This window comes from Protopterus annectens, chromosome 1.part1 (assembly GCF_019279795.1).
Source record: "Protopterus annectens isolate FY-2018-M chromosome 1.part1, PAN1.0, whole genome shotgun sequence".
Taxonomy (NCBI): Eukaryota; Metazoa; Chordata; order Ceratodontiformes; family Protopteridae; genus Protopterus; species Protopterus annectens.
The window spans coordinates 1288545582-1288568449 of record NC_056726.1 but is presented as its reverse complement, the minus strand read 5'-3'; the positions used below and the strand labels follow the sequence as shown (position 1 = coordinate 1288568449).

At 38.8% G+C, this 22868-nt stretch overlaps 1 long non-coding RNA gene across 1 annotated transcript in view; it reads left to right on the top strand.

Annotated features, from left to right (window-relative positions):
* The window catches only part of LOC122810035, a 454948-nt gene extending 432531 nt beyond the window's left edge, over window positions 1-22417 (top strand). The window contains exons 2-4 of the long non-coding RNA XR_006366041.1: window positions 3178-3240; window positions 5571-5573; window positions 22407-22417. This is a non-coding gene — a long non-coding RNA (uncharacterized LOC122810035). The remainder of the gene's footprint in view (window positions 1-3177; window positions 3241-5570; window positions 5574-22406) is intronic.
* Window positions 22418-22868: the final 451 nt, after the last annotated feature.

The following is a 22868-nucleotide window of genomic DNA, read 5'->3' as shown; positions in this document are numbered from 1 at the left end:
TTCAGATCTGAAATTCGAACACGAAAATCTCAGGAGTCGGCCGACCGGCACTTGCAAACTGCTTTTGCTTCGGGCACCGTGCGGCAAGAAAGACTGAAGAAAATGGCGTCGGCTGCATCTTATATACCCCTGGTGCACTGACGTCAGGGAGGAGGTGACAGCAACCGACGCCGGACCAGGACTTTGGAATTCAGGCTGACTGCATGTACCTGCCAGCAGGATAACCCAAGTGTAATGACTGCAACAGTGAAACACGATGAACATCATTTCATATCAGTTAATCTCATGTCTTACAGAGTCACTAACTTTCTCAGATGAGACTTGATTGTTTAATGCTTCCAGAGCTTTGGTTGTTCTGCATAACCTGCACACATTTCAATTCATACAATGCCAGAGTAAACACAACCAGTCCAGGGTTTTGAATTTTATTGTCAGGCAGTTACAGTTTTATTTATATATAACCTATATGAGACGATTACTGTAATATTGTCTGGTTTATTCAGTACAAACCATACCCATTTTTAATGCTGCCAGGTGACATTCTACTCCTTTATATTTATTTGGTATGAATACTACAAGCTAGATGGTTACTCATCAGTCTCGCGGCACAGCCTTTGCAACCTGCTTGCATGGGCTTCCTGGTTCATAGCCCACTCAGCTGGAGTTGTAAAGAAGATAGAAAAGCATTTATGCATACCTATCCATCACATACACAGGTTGGACTCTGGTAAACAGTTACTGATATGAATACTTACACATGCCTGGGACATCACTCCTCTGCCATGCTTCTTGGACCCACTAGTCCAGGAGCTCCCTCTTCCTCCGCTTCAGGTCGGCATAGTGGTGCCGGACCTGCTCACCAGTCCGAGGCATGCCAGTGGCACTGGTGAAATCATGGCCTCTGCTTTGTATTGGGAACCCTGGTACTGGTCCTGAAGCAGTCTCACATCATGGTTTTTAAAAAGGAGTCCTCCTGTATGCCCCAGCGCTGCACCCAAAAGTGCATGACCTCTCCAACACCTGCCATACTGCCTACAGTGGGGAGCTACCACCAGTTATGAGCTGTATACCCACCCGTGAGGATTAAATGCATCTGATTCCCGCACTTTACCGTGATTGGATGGTTTGAATATGTTGAGCTAAGCTAAGCTATAGGCAAACCTGCTTAGCTAAGGTTGGCATTGCTTAAAGGGGCAGGTTCAGCACTGCTTACCAATGGGAAAATCCGCTTAGCTGGGCTACTCATTGCTTGGCATTCATATTTAAGCAATGCTTACACCCGGTAAGCATAGCTGTGCAATGCTTAGCATTGCTTAAGTTTTATTTTATAGACTATCAGCTGTATGAGATTGATTCATCATTTCTGACATAATTTTGTTTATCTTCCCTGACATCCCCCTATGTGCTTTCATTACATTTATTCTTGTGTGACTATACTGTATGGGGCACTTGTGTTTATATGGGGGTTTCACAACTTTATTACACTGACACCTCACATCTGGACCTACTACACTACTCTGGCTAACAAATATATGTTATTTACTACCACATGTAAAATGCAAATTGGCTTCAGTGGGGATTGAACCAGGAATGACTACTTGCAAAGCAAACGCTGTAATCACTTCACTATTTCCACATTGCTACTTTTTGAAGTATATTCCTATTTAGGTCCTTGTGATGTGTAAGCTAGGCTGAGCAGAGCTGCGTGACGCACACACCCGCACAGCTAAGCTTATCTTTTATTCCGGACTGAAAAAAAAAAAAATAAACTGTTGTGTTTTATTTTTGTAATGTAGGGGTATGCACATTGCTTTCTGCAACATTATCTGTGGGGGCTGTGCTTTTCAAACGGTGATGACATGACAGGCTTTGCACTTGAGAGGTATGCTCCACAGACACTAACAGTGTCCGCCATACCTCACAACTGTACAGATTTTCACAGAATGTCCAGATTTTTGCCTTATATTTTTGGTCTATGTTTCATGCAATTGAGGCTCTCTGGCAGATTAGTGGCAAAGCATTAAAGACTGCAGTTAGTAAATAATGACAGATGTTTGAGTTTTACACTTCATACCCTTTGGGAAATTCATGTTAATGCGAAGCCTGTCATTCTATCGACTTTATAAGTTTGTGAGAGCAATATTTCACATTTGTCCCTATTTGTTCCTTGATTTTTATAGCTTTGTCCAGATTTCTTGTGAGGTTGAAGGTAATGGTACTCTTGCTGCATTTACATTGCCGTACGGCATTTATGGAGTGCAAGGGGTGTGTGTATTGTGAGAGCACTGCTCTCAGACACACCCCCTGCACTCATACATGGCACCATGTCCGTATTAGAGCAAGGCAGCACACCTTCATGAATAAGCATGGTGCACTGCCATGCTGCACGGGAATGGTCCCTTCTGTGTAAGAATAAGCTATTCTTGCATGGAAGTTTGCTGAATCTCAGGGCAAATGTAAGAGAGAGAAAAAAAAAACAGATGACATTATATAAAGGTGAAATCAATAAAGAAAGCAGTTATCATTTTAAATAGCGTAAAGTGTAAATGCAGGATCGGATGGTGTTGGACTTGAACTGATAGGGTACACTGCTTGATATTATGAAAATGGATTCACAATGAATAAGTATTTTAACTTGAGTCTACATATACAATAAATGACTTCTGGATCATTTTGACAATGTAATACTTACATACTTTCAACTTTTTTTCACGGCTGCCCCCATCAGGTATATTGTGCTCTCCATAGAGCAAATTCTGATTGTTAAGTATTCACTGGAGCTATAAATGCAAAGTTAAGTTAAGAACTGCAAGGTGAATACGTCACTAGCTGCTAGCTGGATAAAACACCGCCAGAAGGAAAAGTGAGGAAATCCCACATTTGCAGAATCACTGTAAATATTACTGCTATGTTACAGTATTACAAAGCCAACCCAAGACTAAAATACCAGAGCTTTGTTTTGTACATGTTAATGAACTTATTAAGCCAATAAATCTGTCTGTTACTGAAATAGAGGGTTGCCAGAAGATAAATACGGAAATAGCACATTTAGGAGATCAGTGTAAATACTCTGCTACCATATTACAGTGTTGTAAACTCTGCTACACGACTTTACCATTCTATAGTTTTAATTTGTACACACTAAGGAGCATATTAAACCAAGCAATCTGTTTGCAGCTGAAATGGAGTTTTTGCAAGGAATGGCTCTACACCAATGCTTTCTGCATGCCTGAATGAAATGTGAGTACAACCTTCCACTTACTTATGCAGTCCTAAAAAATGTAACAAACTGTTCTACTTTGGTACGATCACAATCATGATTCACTTAGACAAAGGGAGGCATATCTAAAAGTAACATCATGTTTTTAAAGTGCTAGTTGTAGCATTTCCTGTAAATAAATACAGTGCAGTTTTCTTAGAAAAAGAACTTTGCAGACACCGTGACTCAATGAACAAGGCATTTGCAGCACCTACAATTTAAGTGAATGGTGCTTCCCAATGGGAAAAAAAATCAGCTTATGTAAAGAACTTTAAATGTTAATGATGAGCAGCATATGCATAGGGAACACGTTTTACCAATTTAATGCTGACGTGTTCACATTTCTGCATCCATCTGCACTCAACAGCAGTACATATTGTGCTTTTTAAAGTGTAAGTATTTATATTACAGAAAGTCAAAGGCATAGGATTTAGCACCATAATTACATTTAAGAATGCCCTTTCTCGTGTTATGACTTGCAATAATGTTATGCAACTTTTCAGTCACTTTTTTAACATGTGAGCTTTATGTTTGCATAAAAAAATCAGAGAGCTGCAAATGAGCAGTAAGTGTTTATTTCTGGTAACTGTAAATTCAAACCTTGTGAAAGGCCAAGGTCATTTCACCATTAGCTGGAAAACTCAGGTTTCCATTGGGATGGAGCAGATTTAGGGAAGAATTAAGGAATGGAAGTCACAGATGACCTGGTTTAACATCCTTATTAACTCCCTGGGGTATCTGGACCTTGACCTGCTGTTAGATTTGATTCAGGGTACTTTTTTTGAGGAAGAAGAGCAGGAATTTACTAAGCTTAATTTCAGAAACTGAACTGTGTTGAGATATACCAGCATTCTTAGCATGTGACTTTAAGAATGAACTGGCATTTGTTCACTCAGGGATTACATTTGCTTGCCCATGTTTTTAATTTCTTTACTTGATTGTTATGTTTTAATTTCATTTTCCAATAGTGGTGTATAACATTCTGGCAGTTAAGGTCATATTATAAAAGTATAGCTGGTGAACAATGTTAAAGCAATAATCTAGTCAGAGTTTCTTGCAGCATACAATGAATGGGCCATCTGGCATTATGTTTGTCACCCCACTTTCGGGTAAGTAATTATTTTGTGCTTCCAGGGTATCAGTCTTGCATCTTCTGTATGTATGTATTTATTTATTTATTTATTGATATTTGTTTAATGGGAAAGTCTGACTGGGCACAGGTGCCCTTTTTTGGTGGAAGCCTGTGGAGAAAAACTCCAAGGCATCATATTTAACGCTATCAATATTTACAACAACAAGTTTTATAATGCTGTCTCAGTGAATACATGGCATAACGGTCATTATAATAAAATCTGTACTGATATTCACAAACATTTAATTTGCAAGCCTTGTACTGGAACATTGCAGATAGAAGAGTGGGGTATAAGATAGGTAGGAGTAATTTAAGAAATACAATAGAGTGATGTATTAGAGGAGATATGCAAGTTTCAGTGTTAACAGAGAAGTAGTGATGGAATAGTAATTTTGTTGTGCTAATTAGAAGTAGGTATAGTAGTTTAAGAAGTACAATAAAGTGAGATAGTAGAAGGGGAGAACCAGGTTAATCGATTTAGTGTTTTAAAAGGAGGTATAAAAAGGTGAGAAAGGGTGTTAGAGAGCTATGTCCCAGATGAGGAGCAGGGACAAATCCAGGAGGCAGAGAGGAAGTATTTTAGTAATGGCTTGAAAAGATGAAGATGTGTGATAGACCTAACTGATACAGAAGTTTTATTCCACGTTCTAGCTAGACTATTGGAATAGAGACTGACCCCAGCAGCCATTTGTGGTTTGTAGATGATAAGCAGTTGTATTGTTTGACTGAAGCAGAAAATTTGGAAGATAGTATTGGAGTAGGGGTCTGATTGTTGGGCAGGCAGATGGGTTATGGATGATTTTATGAGTTAAGGTAAGCTGAGTAAAAGATGGTGAGGAAGCTCGAGAAAATTAAGTGTTTTTTGTGCTAAACAGTGATGGTCAGGTAAAATTTGTTGCAAGTGAATCTGGCAACTGTGTTATAGTGATGTCATAGCACTGTTCAAGTTTAGAACTAACTGAGGTTTGTAGGTCGGTCATGATAGGGGCTCCATAGAGAGAGGTTAAGAGGTAAGTAGTAGCTACAGTTACCTTGGTAGAGTCTGTAAGGAATTTCTTTACTCTATGTATGGTGCCTAGTTTTTGATGAGTTTTCTTGATGCTATTATAGTTAAAATGTTATGGTCTGTGACTGCAGAATAGAGCAGCATGGGGCAGCTCCATATGCAAAACACAGAAGGCAGTGCTTTCCTTCTGTTTTATTGCAGCTGGGAAATATTTAGGACTGCTTGCAGCCTTAACCTATAGAGCATTTTCTTGTACCATGCACCTATGTGCACAATGGCCTTAATACGTAACAATATAAAAGAATAGTGGTATACTTTGAATTGATTCCTCTGCCTTATATTTACTTCACAGATAAAACTAAGGAATAGAAGGACTGCATGGAACAAAATAGTGAATCAGAAAGAAAGGGGAAAATATTGCAAAAGGTGTAGGAAATGAAGGGTTAAGATTATTTGTAAACTCAAGGGAGCTGGTTAGTGCTGTCAAGAATTGCAACTTTTGTGTGTATGTGTGGCGGGGGTACAAGGTAGATGACTAGATAACAGGCCTACAAGGAAAAAAGATATACCCGGATCTATCTCTTAATGAAAGAGGGTGTGGAACAACAAAGCATTCTAGAAAAAGGACAGTGGTAGAGAAAGGAAGTAGAAGGATGCTGGCTGCATGGTGTGCAGAGCTCCATAGAACCATGACTGCATGGTGGGCAGAACACCATAGAACCATGGCTGCATGGTGTGCAGAATACCACAGAACCATGCCCTGAGACAAGGAGTATTTCACCTCTCACTACAGCTACCTCACAGCAACCATGTATTGATGCCACTGGGCCTGCATGTTTCTATAATCTGCAGTACAATGAAAATTGTTGTTCCATGGCACCACTCCACACTACTATATTCTTTACACCACAGGCACAATTTGCCTATGCTCAAACAAGATATGAAATTCTTATTTTTATTAAATACTTTTAATATTTTGCAGTTCACCACTTGGTGGATTTTTATTCCATGGGCACAGAAAGCCTACACAAAAGCTTCTGAGGTCTCAAACTTTCCTTTCATTTTCCTCCTACTTGTGCACAACCATGAACTCTGTAAAAATGGGCACTGTAACTTTTTACCGCTGTAAGTTATTTCTCTGGATGCATGTATTGTTCAAAAATGAGAATCACCTACTGTAGCTTTAAGTGACTACCTCCCCTGCATATAAAAAGGTCTATCGTCCTCAGGAAGAAGAAGAATTGGGGGGGTGATCACATTAATCATGTAAATGAGCCTCTTATAAGCAGACACTGTAAACCTTTTGCTATACAAGAGAAGATTAGTCTTTTGTAATATATTTCAGGAGCTTTGATGCCCATGAAAATGGCCACAACCTCTTAAATTACATGGGATGCATTGATAAGGACAAGTCAGAGTGAAAAAAGTTCTGCAATAAAGCTTTCATAATTAGCTCCAAGGAATATGAGCCCCAGAAAGGCAGAGACATCCTCTCATATTACATGTTTTACAAAACAGGCTAATAAAGTCTGGTGACAGACTTATAAAAGCAGGCATGTTCAAATGATTGAAGTGTAAACCACTGTATTAGATGGACCTGATGAAGCTCAGGTGAAAGTGTTTTCTTACATATAGTTCTATAGTGGTAGCCCATTCTGTGTTGTCATGTTCTGTTTGTTAAAAAAGAAAATAAAATCCTTTTATCTAAGAATGAAGTTCCACAGGCTGCTGAGCTAGAAACTATCATGGGTCTTTCAGGAATATTCAAATAAGGGATCAACTTCTAAGCTTTGGGATTAGCTCCTTGTTTTTCCATCTCCCAAGTTTTCCTAATCAGCTCCCCTGGCCCCACCCACCATTGTCTGTAACTGCCTTTAAATAACTGACCTGTTGAATATAATGTGTTAAAACAAGAACACTCAGCCATCTACCAGTTTAAAGGAATAAACTATTTGAAACTTCAACAAGACTTCTTTATTCAACCCAGAGAGAGGGCATGAGAGAGAGAGAGAGGAGAGAGAGAGTCTCCTAGATATGGTATTCAAACTGATTGTATCTGGACTAAACCTTTGTACCTTGTTTTTTGTTAGTCCTGTCACCCTCTGGGTCACAGGTGGGATACCAGACCTGACTCAAAACTTCTGGATTACTTCTGTCATCCATGTAAAACAGAGTTCATCCATGACCCTATTCAAATGAAATCTTGACAACTGGATGGAAAATCATAAATTTACTCCCGGTCTGGCCCCTATGTCCCTTATGGACAGAGGCTGTCAATAAGAAAAGTATTATCCGAAGTAATACCGACCTAAAACCCCCTATAGTTACCTCCCTACTAACCTGCCCACCTGGATATAGCTGCCCATAACATTCCTGATCCAAATTACTTTGATATGTGTGGCTAGGCTTGATTTGTCTAGTACCAACCTATGAACCAGATGGTGGTACCGTGTTGCCCCTGAAAAAGGACATTTGTGTCCACCAGACTTATCTGGCCAACAAATATGTAAAATAAAAAAAAAGTAAAACTTCACAAAACAAGGAGTAAGGATGCAAGACATAACTGCAGAGATGCTAGCCTATTTTCATTTACAGGTAAACAAAAGGTATACTAACAGGAAGAGAAAGAAGCTGTATATTTGGAAGAAAATGGGGATCAAGGATATTAATCAAAATAAGTCTTTGTTGAAAAGATCATTTTAACCAAAGTTGATCAAATTCATTTATGTCCTTTGATAACTAAGTGAAGTGGTCTAAAAGACCCCTTTCAGTCACAGCCCAGGCCAGAGGCACATCAGTACAATATAACATCTATATAAAATAATAGACAAATTGCACACAGAGGTGTTACAATAAGACCAGGTAACTTACAATACTGTTTGCAAATAAAATCTGAATACAAGAAAATTAGTAGTGTCATGTACAACCTTGGTCTACAAACAAATGTTCTAACGAACAGAGAGAGAGAGAGAGACAGAGAAAAAGAAAGACAGCGAGAGAAAAGCGACATGATCTATAGATTACAAAATACAATGTGATTAGTCAGCAGATGGTTAATTGTGTTTACCAAAATTCCATGACTGGGTTATCATGAGTCTGGATAAGATAAACTGATTTTCAAGGGTTCTGTTTCTTAGCCAAGATAGACATATCAAAGAATGGAGAATAGGGTGGATCAAATACAGGCAAATTCTCTCTGAAAGCAGTACTACTCTGTGACATGTGAAGCTACATTTGTCTAATTTCTGGAGACTACATTAGTAGTAGCATTGAAATGAGTTCAAAGAAAGTCAATGACAGTGGAAAGGGGAATGGAGAAAAAACTGACATAGAAAAAATGGGGATCTTTAAGAGTACATTTTGGGGGATAGGTTAGAAATGGTGATATGAAATTGATACATGTATTTTTTAAAGTGTTCTGAGAGAGGATAGTGACTATAAGGAAGTATGGGGAGCACATGGGTCAGCATATAAAAAAATTGTGAAATAGTTTATGAACTAGGAAGTATTACTTAATGGAGACAGTAGTGAAGTACATAAAATAGGCTACCATTGTGGGGCATGTGAGTGGAACAGACTCATTTAAGAAGGCGTGGGATGTCTTGCAGGGGGGAAATAGACAATGAGGACTGGGACAGCTGCAGGATGCTAGCTGTATGTATAAGAAAACTGTGACATAGAAGTTATATGCTGCTGCTGGCAATGGTGTAATGTGGTACAAGAATGTTCTAAAGGTATGCTCTGAGGGTTAGTTTTTGGTAGAACCCCAGATAAAGTCATATATCTCAGTCTGATCTTTTCCACTGTAGATTTTGGACATGTAATCTGGAATTTCAGTTAGAATCTGTAGTTAGATTATTCATTTAGATGCATAGGCAGTCAACTAGCTGGATGTTGAATTTATCAGTACTATGTCACAATTTCAAGTAATGCTTTCCCTTTGTCTATTTTATGGTATTCACATTTCATATGTAAATAAAATCACTTTCAGGTATAAATAAATAGTGATTTTATTTTTTTATGTTATAAAAGCAAAACATATTTATGATTTTATGTATTATGTATACAGTCATCTGTGTCACTTTACTAATTCCCACAGTCCAGTAGGTCAGGATTACATTCTGCTTTCAGCTCTGAGTAAACTTGTTGGGAAAAGAGTTCTGCATCTCACCTTTCTGGTGGCTATCCTATATCTGTCTACATCCCTTCTGTGAAGCATCTCCTGCATCTATTTCTTTAATGACTAAGATCTGATCTGCAACTTCACCTGAAGTCTCCTTGGCTCTGCTACAACTTTTTAACAAGGCTACAGACTTCCTTCTGCTCTGAGTAAACTTGTTGGTTAAAGAGATCTGCATCCCATCTCCCCGGTGCCTATCCATCATCTCTGTACTTCTGCTTGGGGAAGCATCTCCTGCATCTACTTATTTAAGGACTGAGATTTGATATGCAACTTTGCCTGAAGTGTGTTTGGCTCTGCTACATAGTTTTTAACAAGGCGTCTACTCCCCTATCTCCTTTATTAACAGGCTTCTTTCAAACAAACAAATTCCCTTAAAAAAAAAAAACAAAAAAAAAACAAAGGCATATTTTTACATTCTTTTACAGCTAGCTACTTTAAATATTGAAAGTCTAAAAAAACATTTTTCATGGTCTGTATGAGTGTGGGAATTGCTTAAGTGCCTTGTTAATACTCTTTTTCCATTTTTACCACACACACTGCTTGATATTTTATTATAGCCATTGTTTCTGAAAGCTGAACAGTACTATAGTCTAACACACATGAATTATGCCCTCTTTTTTTATTATATGAATTCTTTTTACCTGGCTACAAGAGAGGTGGTAACTGACCAGCCCTGGGTTTTCTGAGCATGTGCACACTGATTCAGTAATGCTCAGTGTCTTTCTCTGCCTACTTTGCTCCACAGCCACTCCCAAGACTTGTTCATTTATTCAGACTGTTCGCCACCATAGTCTTCCCACTTAAAGACACATCCTATTTTCCTCCATAACTGGAACATATACTGAATTGTTATATACCATTATATTTATTGTTGAAAAAATGTCAAATTAAATGTCTTTCCTCATATTCAGCTTTTTCCTACTACCGACCAGCTCATCCAAGAGGCAAGAACTCAACACTCTCAAACCTCTTCACCTCAAGCAAATGCATTTCAACATCATTTACTCTAAAGTCATTATACTCTCTACAACTTCCTCTTCACTCTACTCTTCAGTATTACTATCAACCCCTCTACACACCACTGCTATCCTGTAGATTCCTCATACACAATTCTGCCACTACAACTGGCATCCATCTACCATCAAATGCCCCCTAAAACTTCTCAAATACCTCTGAAGTTCACACTCATAGTCCTCCTCTTACTTTTATGTATCAACATCGAGTCAGATTCAAGCCCACACACCTTGTCCTGCTTCCATATTAATATACAAAGCATTCAAAATAAAACAGACAGAGTAAGCTCTCTTATCTCTATTCACAATCCCCAAATCATTGTCATCACAGAATCCAAGCTTAAGGCACAAGATCTCTTCATACACCACATCTTCCCAGACTTGATGCCAGGCCAGGATTAAGGCAAGGAAGAGGAACTTTCCTAATTTTCAAGTCAGACATCAGCATACTACTAATTGCTCAAATTAATGCCTCCAAATGGGTTTTCTCCATTTAGCTCCCCAATTCTTCTATCTGTAACATATCTCTCTCCTTCTGCTTCATTACAAAAGCTTAATAATCTATTCAAGGTCTTAACGTCCTCTGCCTGCATCATCAAAAATCTTATTCTTCTTGGTGAGGTTAACCTCAACCTCCTTGGCTTCTCATAAAACTGCATACTTGAACTTCTCAATGTGCTTAATCTCTGACAATTTGTCTCTGAATCCAGCAGACCAGTCCTTCCTCATCACATCTTTCACTGCTTGATTTAATAATCACAGACAACCCCTCACTTACTTCTCATAACTCTATCCATCCTACCAGCCTAAGTGATCACTGTCATATAAGCTTCAACATCCATCTTGATTTCAAAATGTCCCCACAAAACTAATTACATTCTGCCATAAATTTCAAGTAAACATTACCAAACTAAAAATATATATATCCTCTCTTAACTGGGACTGTATACTCTCCTCCTCTGACCCTAACAATACTGCTCAGTTGTGCACACAATGTCCCTGTAACCTACAAGGCTCATTCCTTCCTATAGTCACAAGCCTGTACAAACCCAAGAAAAACACCTGGCTCACTTATGACCTCAAAACCCTCCTACCTCTCAGAGACAAAGCATGGTACTCCTGGAAGTCTGACCCAACTCCTTCTATCAGACAACACTACACCCTCCTCAGAAACCTGTCAAAGCAAGTAATTAGATGTCATAAGTACTATCATATGAGAATATATCAGTCAAACTTTTGTCACCCTTCTAAACAATTCTGGGCAGAGGTCAACCAGTTTGCAGGTCATAAAACTCCTCCCAATGCTCAATCTTCTTCCTCTCTGTCATCTCACATACTTCATTGTCTCACTCAACCCCTCCCTCGCCTCCCCCTTATATTCCCCTCTTCTACTTTTAAAAGATCATAACCAAAGATATTACACCTCTCCTTGAAAACCTAAAACTTGAATTGCCTGCAGGAATCGAGACCCTCTCCATCTGGTTCATATTCCAACATAGGGAGTACATTGTTACTCCTCTGCTACATATCAACAACCTATGCTTAATTAAAAACTGTGTGCCCAATATATGGAAAACAGAAAAATAATACCTCCACCCAAACAATCCAACCCCAAGCTACCTAGTGATTACCTTCCCATCTCTGTCATCTCTACCCTTGGAAAAATCTTTGAAAAACTAGTCTATAATCAGTTCTTAAACTAAATAAGTCTATAGTGCCTTCTCTCTTCTAAGCAACATGGTTTCTGGTCTGGCCACTGCACTTCCACTGCAGTTTGGATCTTCACTGATCACTCCCTTTAAGCTATGGACAAAAGCCTCCTTTATGGAGCCATATTTATAGATCTTACCAAAGCCTTTGAACTGGATGACCATCCAATCCTATTTAATCAAATCACGGACATTGGGATTAGTCCTGGCATCATTCCTTGGTTCCAAATTTACCTATCAAACTGATACTTCTCAATAATTTTAATAACAGTACATCAGCTACCACTCCTTTACTTAAAGGAGTCTCTTAAGGCTCCACTCTGGTCCTTCTCCTTTTCTCCATTTTTATAAATAAGCTTACACTTGACTTTCCCCATCTTCCAATCTTACTATATGCCAATGATACGATTATCTTCCTCTCCAACCACACAACCTACTCAATTCAGCATGATCTGCAAAACTTTTTCCTCTTCCTCATTAACTGACTCAGTAGCAAAAAAACAATTACTTAACTCCTCAAAAACTAAAACTGTGCTCTTCAGAACTCCAATTAAAATGCAAAAGAACCCTGACTCACTTACCCCTAACAATGCATTTAGCAGCTTAACACCTTCAGATACCTAGCAGTTTGGCTTGATACCTGGCTTAACTTCCATGATCATCAAGAGACACCCAGAAAAAGATAAACTCCCTACTCTTCCGGGCCAACAAAATCTCCTCTTTCCTCTCTCATCCAATAAGAAATGCTATTGGCAAAGGGATTCTTCTCACCCAACTTGAGTACTGCCCACCTCTTGTAGCATCGGCCTCCAAAAGATACTCTACCACCATCCAAAAAATCTCCAGCTCCATCTGCCACTTCATTACCCTTTCCCAAAGTATGAACACGACTGTTTTATACTACCCAAAGCCAAATACCTGCCAGTTCAGCAACAAACCAATCTACTCCTTGGCTCCCAACTTTTCTGTCTCCTGAAATAAAACTCCTGCCTTTTTTCCTCTAGTTTATTTAGACAGCCTCCATCATATAACGTTAGATATCATAGCCACTCAGGTCCTCTCTTGCAAGCATCTATAACCAGATTTTAGTGTTCTGGCCACTCCTTTTCTTTGCTTGGACCAAAGCTCTGAAAGGATCTTCCCTCAAATCTTAAACACCTGTCTTAACTCCTCCTCCTTTTGGACACAGCTTAAGGAACATTTCACAGCGCAAGCTGCTTGTAAATGCTCTGCTTCATTTTACATAACATACTCTCTCTCTCTCTAATCTCCACTCACTTTTCCTATAGCATCTCTTCTCTAAATTTTAACATGTCGCTACTCTAACTGATGTAAGTTTTGTATATAGTGGTTTCTGTTGACTACCTTTTTAAACATTTTTTCTATTATATATTAACTATTCCATGTTGTTTAGTGTGTTCTTTTATTGTATAAATTATTTTTATTTTTTCCACTTGACATTTGTTCAGTCTGGGCTGAGACTGAAATTGGTCCAGTGGGATTAGTGCTATATCCCTGTTAACAGTGTAAGTAAATAAATAAATTGGTGCAGTGATAATGTTGTCATGTCACAGCAAGAGGTTCCCTATTTTGATTCTTGGCTGGGGTGCTTTTGTGCGAAGTCTGCATGTCTTCTCTGTGTTCACGTTGGTTTCCTCCAGGTGCTCTGGTTTCTTCCCACATTCAAAAGACATGCAGTAGGTGGACTGGACAGTCTAAATTGGTCATAGCTGTGCCTGCAAATGTGTGATGTGTATGAACTACTGTGGCAGGGCTCACCACCTGGCAATGTAAATCTTTTTAGTTGATTGTCAGTGTTGAAGAGACACCCCGACCCCAAGTGCAAAAATAGGAAAAAGGGGTTATGGATGGATGAATACACACATATATATGGCTCTTGTGAAAAAAAGAAAAACTGTACATGTTTGTTGTGAAATGACATTAGAAATGCTGTGGAATTATAAAAAAGTAACAACTTGAATATCAAGACATGGGTTGTATCTTCACTGTTTCCAAAAATACAACAAGCACTAGTCCCTGGCTATAAAATTGTTTTGAGAGGAGTGCACTGATACAAGAACAGGTGGGGGGGCTGTCCGCACCAGGGACTGACTCTGTTGTACAGTGAACTTTATATAATTTCTAATAATTTGTGCAAGAGACAGTCATCACCACTCTTCATGTAAACAGTACAATTTCATTATGGATTGTTCAAATTCATTCTGAGACTAAATTCCACCTCCTTTCTCTTACTTAATGTTACTGTTAGTGTGCTAGTAGGAACTTAGAATTGGAACTAATCCTCCTTGGTGCTTATGGTCAAGACCGCTCTTTATAGGACCTCTTTGAAAGATTTTTGAATTTCATTTTAAAATGTTTTTAACTTATAGCAACACAAATGTCATTTCCTGTGTAATAAGAACTGTAAGGTGTGGCTTGAATACTGTGGATTTAGTGAAGGAGGCTCTTTCTGATAATGTAGTTACACCGTTGAATGAAAGTTGCTAGCATTTCATTTTATAGCTTTTATACATTTGTATATATCTTAAATTGTCTGGAAATCAGATCTAAAATATTTTTTTGCTAAGAGACCAGAAAACTTGGTAGAATAATTGACTGTGACAGGTAAACTGTCACTGATTCTGGCCCAAAGAGTGATATTACATTTATTCCTGAATTTAGAAATAACACCAATATGTTTCATTTATTAGTGAAAAAATAATAGCAAAACACTTAACTCTTTTTGGGGGTTCAGATAGTGGCTTTACATGACATATTAAGAAAAGAATGGCTGGCTTTGAAAGAGTTAAGTGAACAAACTAATGGTTAAAAAATCAGCTGTTAAAGGTGAGAATATAACTGTTGTATCAGATATTAGCTATAAATGTATGTGCTTTAACCCATTGAACAACATGGTGGACGGCATGTAATTATAAGGAAACACTATGAGACGAGTCCAGACAGACATGTACTTTGTTAAAGGAGTACCGCACCCACAGACTCAAAAAACATGTTTAAAACATCATGGCATGATGTTTCCTACACTTTAACAGCATTATGGGAGTATTTACAGGATTTTAAATATTTTTATATGTAATTCCAGACTCTGACCACCTGGAGGCTGGCATATTGACGTGGTTTGGATAAATCAGGTTGCCATCCAGTATCCCAGAAATCATTGTTTGGCTCAAAAATGTTACATCATGCAGGCCTCCGTTTGCCTAAAGTTCCTGTCATTTCATAGATGTTGCATGCGTACAAAGTACTGAGTAAAATAGAACAGTGTAAGTAACATTCCCTGTTGCTGGATGACTACTTAAAACAGAAACAGTGCAAATGCCACAGAACACACTCAAAGTGATGTTTACTGCTGCCTTTTTTCTAATTTAGTTTAAATGGCACTAATTTGTGAGACAATGAATTCCAGTCCATTTACTTCTCCCCTCCCCCATAACACTTAGCTTCCCTAGCTGTCAAAGTCCTGAGGGTAATTTGACTTGGTAATTCCATTGACTGGCAGATCTCAGCAGGGTGCTTGACTCATGTAATTTAATGTTTGCTCTGGCATTTCCTTTGTTAGAGGGGACATTTTTTTGCTGCACTATAGCCATGGCCTTACTTGACTGCAATCACATCCAGTAAGGTCTTGCACCAAGGATCTAAAGAATGAAACATTTATACTATTAACCAGTTTAGATCTTTATTAATTTAAGTGTTAAGGTATCACTTCATGCTTCCACCTTGTTAAAAATTGAGATTTACATGTGCAAAGTGTGTTGATATGCAGTGCTTGCCTTCATATGTTTTTACTCCACTGGTTGGTTTGCAAAAAAAACCTTTTGCAGTGTCCCTGGATTTGTCTTTGTACATACAAACCACATTGCTATATTTTCCCCTTCCTTTTTCTTGTGTCCAGAAGTCACTTATAACAAAGTAAATTTTTTATTGATTTTTTTTTTTAAATAAAGGACATCAAGGTTAACTTACCTTGAATCAGATAATGGATGCCATTGCAAAGAATCACTGTTAAAATATTTGTGCATGGACAAAATCTCTTACTAAATCTATTTGCCAGCCTTCAGTTCATTTGGTGCTATGGCTTTAATATATTGGTGTGTTTGCTCATGCCTTCCAAATATCTCCACCATTACATACCAGTTTTGCAGTGTAGTAACCACGCGACATGCCCATACACCTTTAGCCATCAATATGCAGCTACTCCTGTTCATGTGAGTATGTGAATTAATTTTCAGACTTAAGGTGTGGAAGCTGCTCTGAATAATACTAGGTGCTTGTTCAGGTTTCATATGGTGCTTGCTTAGAGCTACTCTCATGTTAAGCCACTATGAATATGTTGCACTGCCACCTCTGATACCAGGGTAATGTTTTAATCTTTCTATTCTCGCACTGCACACTAGCAGTATCTGGTGCAAATACAACAGAGAAGTATGCAAGCGATACACCACCTAAGCAGAATGTACAAGTATGCATACCAAATTTCTGTGTTTCCAAACATCGGTGTTACTACACTACTACTGAATAAAATGAACAGCACTCAGGCTGGGGGAAGGACAAGGGAGCCATGACATCACAGAATGGGTCGGTCTTATTATTTTAGTTAGAATCAGATGTCGGCTGTAGTGATGTCACTTTGGGGGAAGGGAACTGATTAAAAAAAAAAATACTTGCACTGCCTGGCCTCGATGATGTCAGTAATTGGGCGACTCCAGCAAGCTTTATTCAAACGTGAGAGAATCATTCTGTCAGTGAAACCATCACAGTATGAGAAAGTAGGCTTCTGTTACAGAAGTAAGGAGAATTATAAAAATTGTAAATGCTTTATTTGTGATGCTTTACAGAGGACAATGTAAATAGGGAGGAAAAGGGCCGTGAAGTTGAGGAATACATTAGAGAAACCTGTTGTACTCCTTTAAACAGAGGAATTGACCTGTATATCATATTAGAACAAGGGTGTGACAAGTTAATTCATAACAACCTCTGGGTTAATCTTTTCTTTACATTACCCAAAATCCAATTAAAAAAAAAATATTTGAACTTCCGTGTTGGCTTATCTCAGGTGATAATGACCCTTGGGAAAGTGTTAGCAAATAACAGAGAAATATCTAGAGCCAAATGTTAACACATTGTCATCCTATTTAAAGAATTATGGGCATCTTCTGAGGATACATTACATTTCGCTATCAAATCATTGTTTTTGTAACCTTGAAGACAAGCAAATAACTGGAACAGTCAACTAGTAATACACTAAATAATTGCAGTTCCAGTATTCAGCATCCAATACCAGCACCAGCACTACGAAATTAGTCCATAGGTCACTTTGTGTAACTTTGTAACCTTGGAAGTCCAAAGATCTATATATCACTTCTGTGGCTCTGCTTGACAGGGGCACAGGAAAATAATTTTCTTGGGTGGCGAAAGCCAGGGTACCTTTTGGCTAGGCTTTTATAGGCCCTAGGGCTAATAGCCTAGTACCTACCTATGAACCTATATAATTTATAGGTTCATAGGTATATACTAGGCCACCAGGGCCTTTATAAGTTTAGCTGTGCAATCCAACCCAACTGCATCCCTATGTATCATGGGCTTTTCCTAGGAGATGGTATGCTAGTCATGATGTTTCTAGAGGTTTTGTGAAGGCGATATGTTTGAGCATTACTGTCTGCCTCTGTTTATTAGAGACATGGGGGCCAGACCTAGGGTGAATTTCCTATATCCCATCCACTGGTCAAGGTTACACTTAAATGGGGTTAGGGATGGACTGTGCTTCACATGGATGGCAAGCCTATTCCAGATAAAGGGGATCCTCTGAGACACATATCTGTCTCACCAACACATCTTATTTATGTGACAAGCAAAATTTAAATCCTTGGATCTAATGATTCATTTTGCAGATGTGCAAAAGGTCCATCAGATCTGGATCTGAGGATGGCTTGTATGCTAGACATAGATCGTCTCACAATAACATATAGGAGACTGTGTATAGAGATAGGGCTTTAGGCAATCAGTATAGGATAATGTGTTTATAAACAGGATCCTCCTGGTAAGAAATCTATGTGGGTGTTCCGCCTGTTGCATATGTCTGGTCAAGTACATGCTGAAGGAGATATTTTACACAATGATGGGTCTGATAAGGGCTGAATAAACTAGCACTATGACTTCCTTGGACCTGGATGCCATGGCCTTACTTATAAGTTGGGTGACATAGAATGATTTTCTTACTACCTTGGCTTCAGGCCAGATTACTATATATATGCGTTCCAAGATCCCTGACTACTGGGTCATCTCTTAGGGGGTGTCCTATCAATGGAGTAATTAGCCTGGGTGATAGTTTTCCCAAAAGGCACTATAATGCATTTATTGGCATCGAGTTTTAATCTGTGACTTTGACATCGGTCATTTGTCTCTTTTAGACTCTCTTGTAAGATGTTTGCGTCATGGAGGAATCTCTGATAGCTCCCATTTTGTAGTCATCATCGAACTTCATCAGCCAAAGGCCCTTGACATTACTCTTTACCTCAGAGAAGTAGATTTCAACCAGAAGGAATCCCAGCATGGAGCCCTGAGGCACCTCAATGATGACCGATTTCTTAGTGGTGGTGGTATCACCAATCCTGACTTCCTCGGTCTTGTCTGTGCACAAGCTGGCAAAAAAGTGAGTTATGTAGGGGGTTTTGTCTAGTTTGGTGAGTTTTTCAACTATAACTGAGTAGAGTATTGTACAAATGCTTTTGCCAGGTCCAGATAGGTGGTATGCACCATTTTCCCCTCATCCATTGGCTTAGTGAACTTCTCAAAGAAGTCCACCAGGTTTAGTAGGCATGACCTACCCAGTTTGATAAAGCCAAAGTGGGTTGGGTCCATTGTTTGAATGTTTCATATATCTTTGTTTATCATTTCCATGATAATCCATTCCATGGCTTTGTGTGTTAGACTAGTCAGACTAATAGGTCTGTAGTTTTCAGGGTCAGTTGATGGTCCACCCTTGTGAAGTGGGATAACTGTTGCAGTCCACCACTCTTGTGGAACAAAACATGTTTTGAGGCTATAGTTGAAAAGTGATTCAAATGGTCCTGATAGGTTTTGTGTCAGGCTATTTGGGAGTCATCCCAGGAGACTGTCAAAGCCAACTGAGGCTGTGTATTTTGCCTTAGCAAGCACAGCCAGGACCTGCTCCCTGTTAATAGTTGGGGGGGGGTCTACTTGTAGGTATTTCATAGGTGTGCCAGTGGTAGTGGGGTTGAAGTTTGAGCTGAATTTGTCACCCAGTAAATTCACTAAGTTGCTCTACTCAGTGAAGGTAGCAACATTGTCCACCAGTTTGGCACACTAATGTGTGCTGCCCTTGAGGTTTTGAACATAGCTGTAGAAGGCCTTGTGGTTGTCATTAGCCTGTGAGGCTACCTTGACTTTGTAATTGGTCTTGTTGGACTCAATTATTCCTCTTAGTTTCCTGTTTACTTTAATTAGAGAGCTTCTATCATTATGAGAATTGCTCTTACTAATTTTAGCCATGACATTTTCCCTTTTGTTATACACGCTATTAAGGTTAGGCTTTCACCAGTGTGGTTTGTTTTTAGAGTTTGTTTTGGGCTTACTTCTAGTAGGTACAGCAGTCTGCATATAGACATTTACATGGCTGTACAAGGTCTCTGAACAATTCTGCATAGGTTGTTGTGAACTCAGGGTTGGGAAGGGCAATGAACCTTGACAAACTATCTAGTGTGTAGGTTGCTTTGGAATAGTTCCTTTCTGTTTGCTGGGGTTACCAAACTGATTTTTATTTTGAAGGAGACAGCATTGTGGTCCAATGTCACTGGTGAGGATGTGATACAGGTGGTGCACTACTATTTAGTCAAAGGTATTTGTATTAATAAAGTCTAAGAATCGCTGTACCTGCAAGTATGAAGCAATGTATGTTTCCAAGTCTATAGAGGGGTAGCTAAAGTCTCCCATGAGTAGGGTATTTGGTTTAATGGTGAATGTCTCAAGTAGGTCCAGGTATGAGCTATGGAATTCTAGGGACATAGAGGGGGACCTACTGCTTACTAATGATATGGTTTGGGACTTTGTCTATGGTGGTTTGTACATGGATAAATTCCAGGGCATCATCTTGTTTAATCAACTTTGAGTTATGCTTCTTGTTAGCATAAACTGAGACTCATTTTGATTCAACATTGTTGAAGCACAGAGGCTTTGCAATATTTTTCAGTGCTTAGCTATTGCTTAGCTATTGCTGAATGCAGTGCATGTACCAATGTATTGGATTCTGTTTAAATGATAATATTTTAACTTGATGGACAATTTTATTTGCAAACATATGGCAAATTTACTGCATGCTATGGAAGTAGGAAGAGTTAATTAAATAAATAATTTGGACTAACCATATCTAATGAAGGGAAGAGCGCAAACAAATTGAAAAGGGTGACAGAATTATGTAATGTGAAGAGAGGTATATGACATGGAAGTGTTGGAGAAGACCTGACAGACTGAGGTAACTGACTGACACAGAAGAGAAAGATAACTTGAATCTAAGAAAAGAGTCCAAACATAAAAGAGTTATTCATTTGGATGAGGTAGGGGGCTGTGACAAGAGCATATGGTGTGGTTTCAGTACATTAAAGAAGAAGAAACAGCAACATATGCATATTTCGGGTCTATATTAGATCACTGAACACTTAAAAAAGCGAACGGTGATTAATCAACCCTATGTAAGTGAAAGCTTACAATTTCGAACTGTCAGAACTGTGATTTTTTTCCTTTGGAAAAAAAATCTCTGTTCCAACAAAAAAAAAACACTTTAAACATTATATTAAGTGGGGGGCTTCACCCCCCACACCCCCCTACTTAAATATACCAATTCCATGACCGCACTACAGTGCCAAAAACGGCAAAGTAACGAAGTGGTCAAGCGAATTCTTTCCCAGGGAAATAATTTGCTTAACATCCATTTCGATATTTTGCCATTTCAGGCTTTTGAGTTCGACCAAAACGCATTCAAAAGAATGCGTCTTCAGTCTTCTAATAGGGAACCTATATTTCACTAGTTCCAGTAAGTATGCAAACATTTAAGATTCTGCAGTCTATGTTGCAATTGCTATTAGAAGATGCAATGTGTAGTGTATAGCTGACAATGCATTAGTCTTGTTCTGAAAATTTTGTAAGAATATCTTCAAGTAGTAGAGAAATATTTTAATTTGAAGGCAGGGTCAAATTCATACCCAAATGGCCTTTTGAAAGGTCATTCGGAAACCAAAGTCTAATATTTAATTCTTTTCATACCAAAAAAAAAAAAAAAAAAGTATTAAAAATATAAATGTACAATTTTTTTTTTTAACTTTGGACAGAAAAATGATATCCATTTCTGAAAAAAAGAGTGTTATTGTTTGTTCTGTGTACTTTTTATGGCATTAAAATGGGGACCCTTACAGCAACTCGAGCACCAGCTGGTTGAAGTCTACGAACTCACAGCCACGAGCTGGAGCAGCGGTTTCCCTGTCCCTCTCCTGGCCTAGCAGGTACTCAGAACTGAACATATATTTAGGGAAATGGAGGGGGATTTTTGATTTAGGCAGGAACTATGAATTAGCACTGGGTTAGGATTAGGGAGGAGAGGGGGATTTTAGGTTTAGGGTGTAATCAGAAATTAGCACTAGGACAAATTTAGGGAAGGGAAGGGGGATTTTAAGTTTAAAGTGCATTCAGGGGTTAGTGCTAGGTTAGGTTTAGGGAAGGGAGGGGTATTTTAGGTTTAGGGAGTAATCAGGAGTTGGCTCAGAGTTAGGCTTAGAGAGGGGAGGGGATTTTAGGTTTAAAGATAGAACAGGAGTTGTTTTTAGGGTTAGGATCAGGGTTCTGGGATGGATCATTAGTTTAGCGTTACTGCATGGGAATCAGTTGGCAGGAGTTAGGGCAGTTGCCAAAATGAGTGAGTGATAGCAGGGAAGTGTGCTGAGAGGTAATGGTACTCAAGCACTTGTAGCAGACCCATTCAAATGACATTAATTGCTCTTCATTAAACTTCAAGATGCAGACGCCCCAACTGTAGTTTTACAGGTAATTATGACAACAATATTCCCTGGAAAGTTCATGAAAATATCTTGAACCATTTTGGAAGTACAGTAAGTTATGTACAAGATACAAAAATAGCCAAAGCAGTCCAAAGTTTAAATAAGCAAAAGCAGTTATTTGTTTGGGTACACTCCTCTATAAAATTGTCAGTATCAAAGAGGTCAGTAATTATGACTCCAGATTAAATCAGTATCATAGGCTATATTCTCGCTGATGTTAGTTAAGGGCTTCATGCAGCTGAGATTCAGTCCTATTTACTAATGAGAGAATCACTGTCTTCTGGAGAAGTTGGAATACAGATAGGATGCAATGTTTGTCTTTTCAGCTTTTTCCCGGTAAGGGGTCACCACAGCGGAACTCTGGTCCGCTAATGATTGGCAGTAGATTTTTACGAAATGTCGAGGTGCCAGGTCGACGCTCAACCTTCAATGAAGGCACGCCCATTTATGCACGCATATCTTTCGAACACTACCCAAC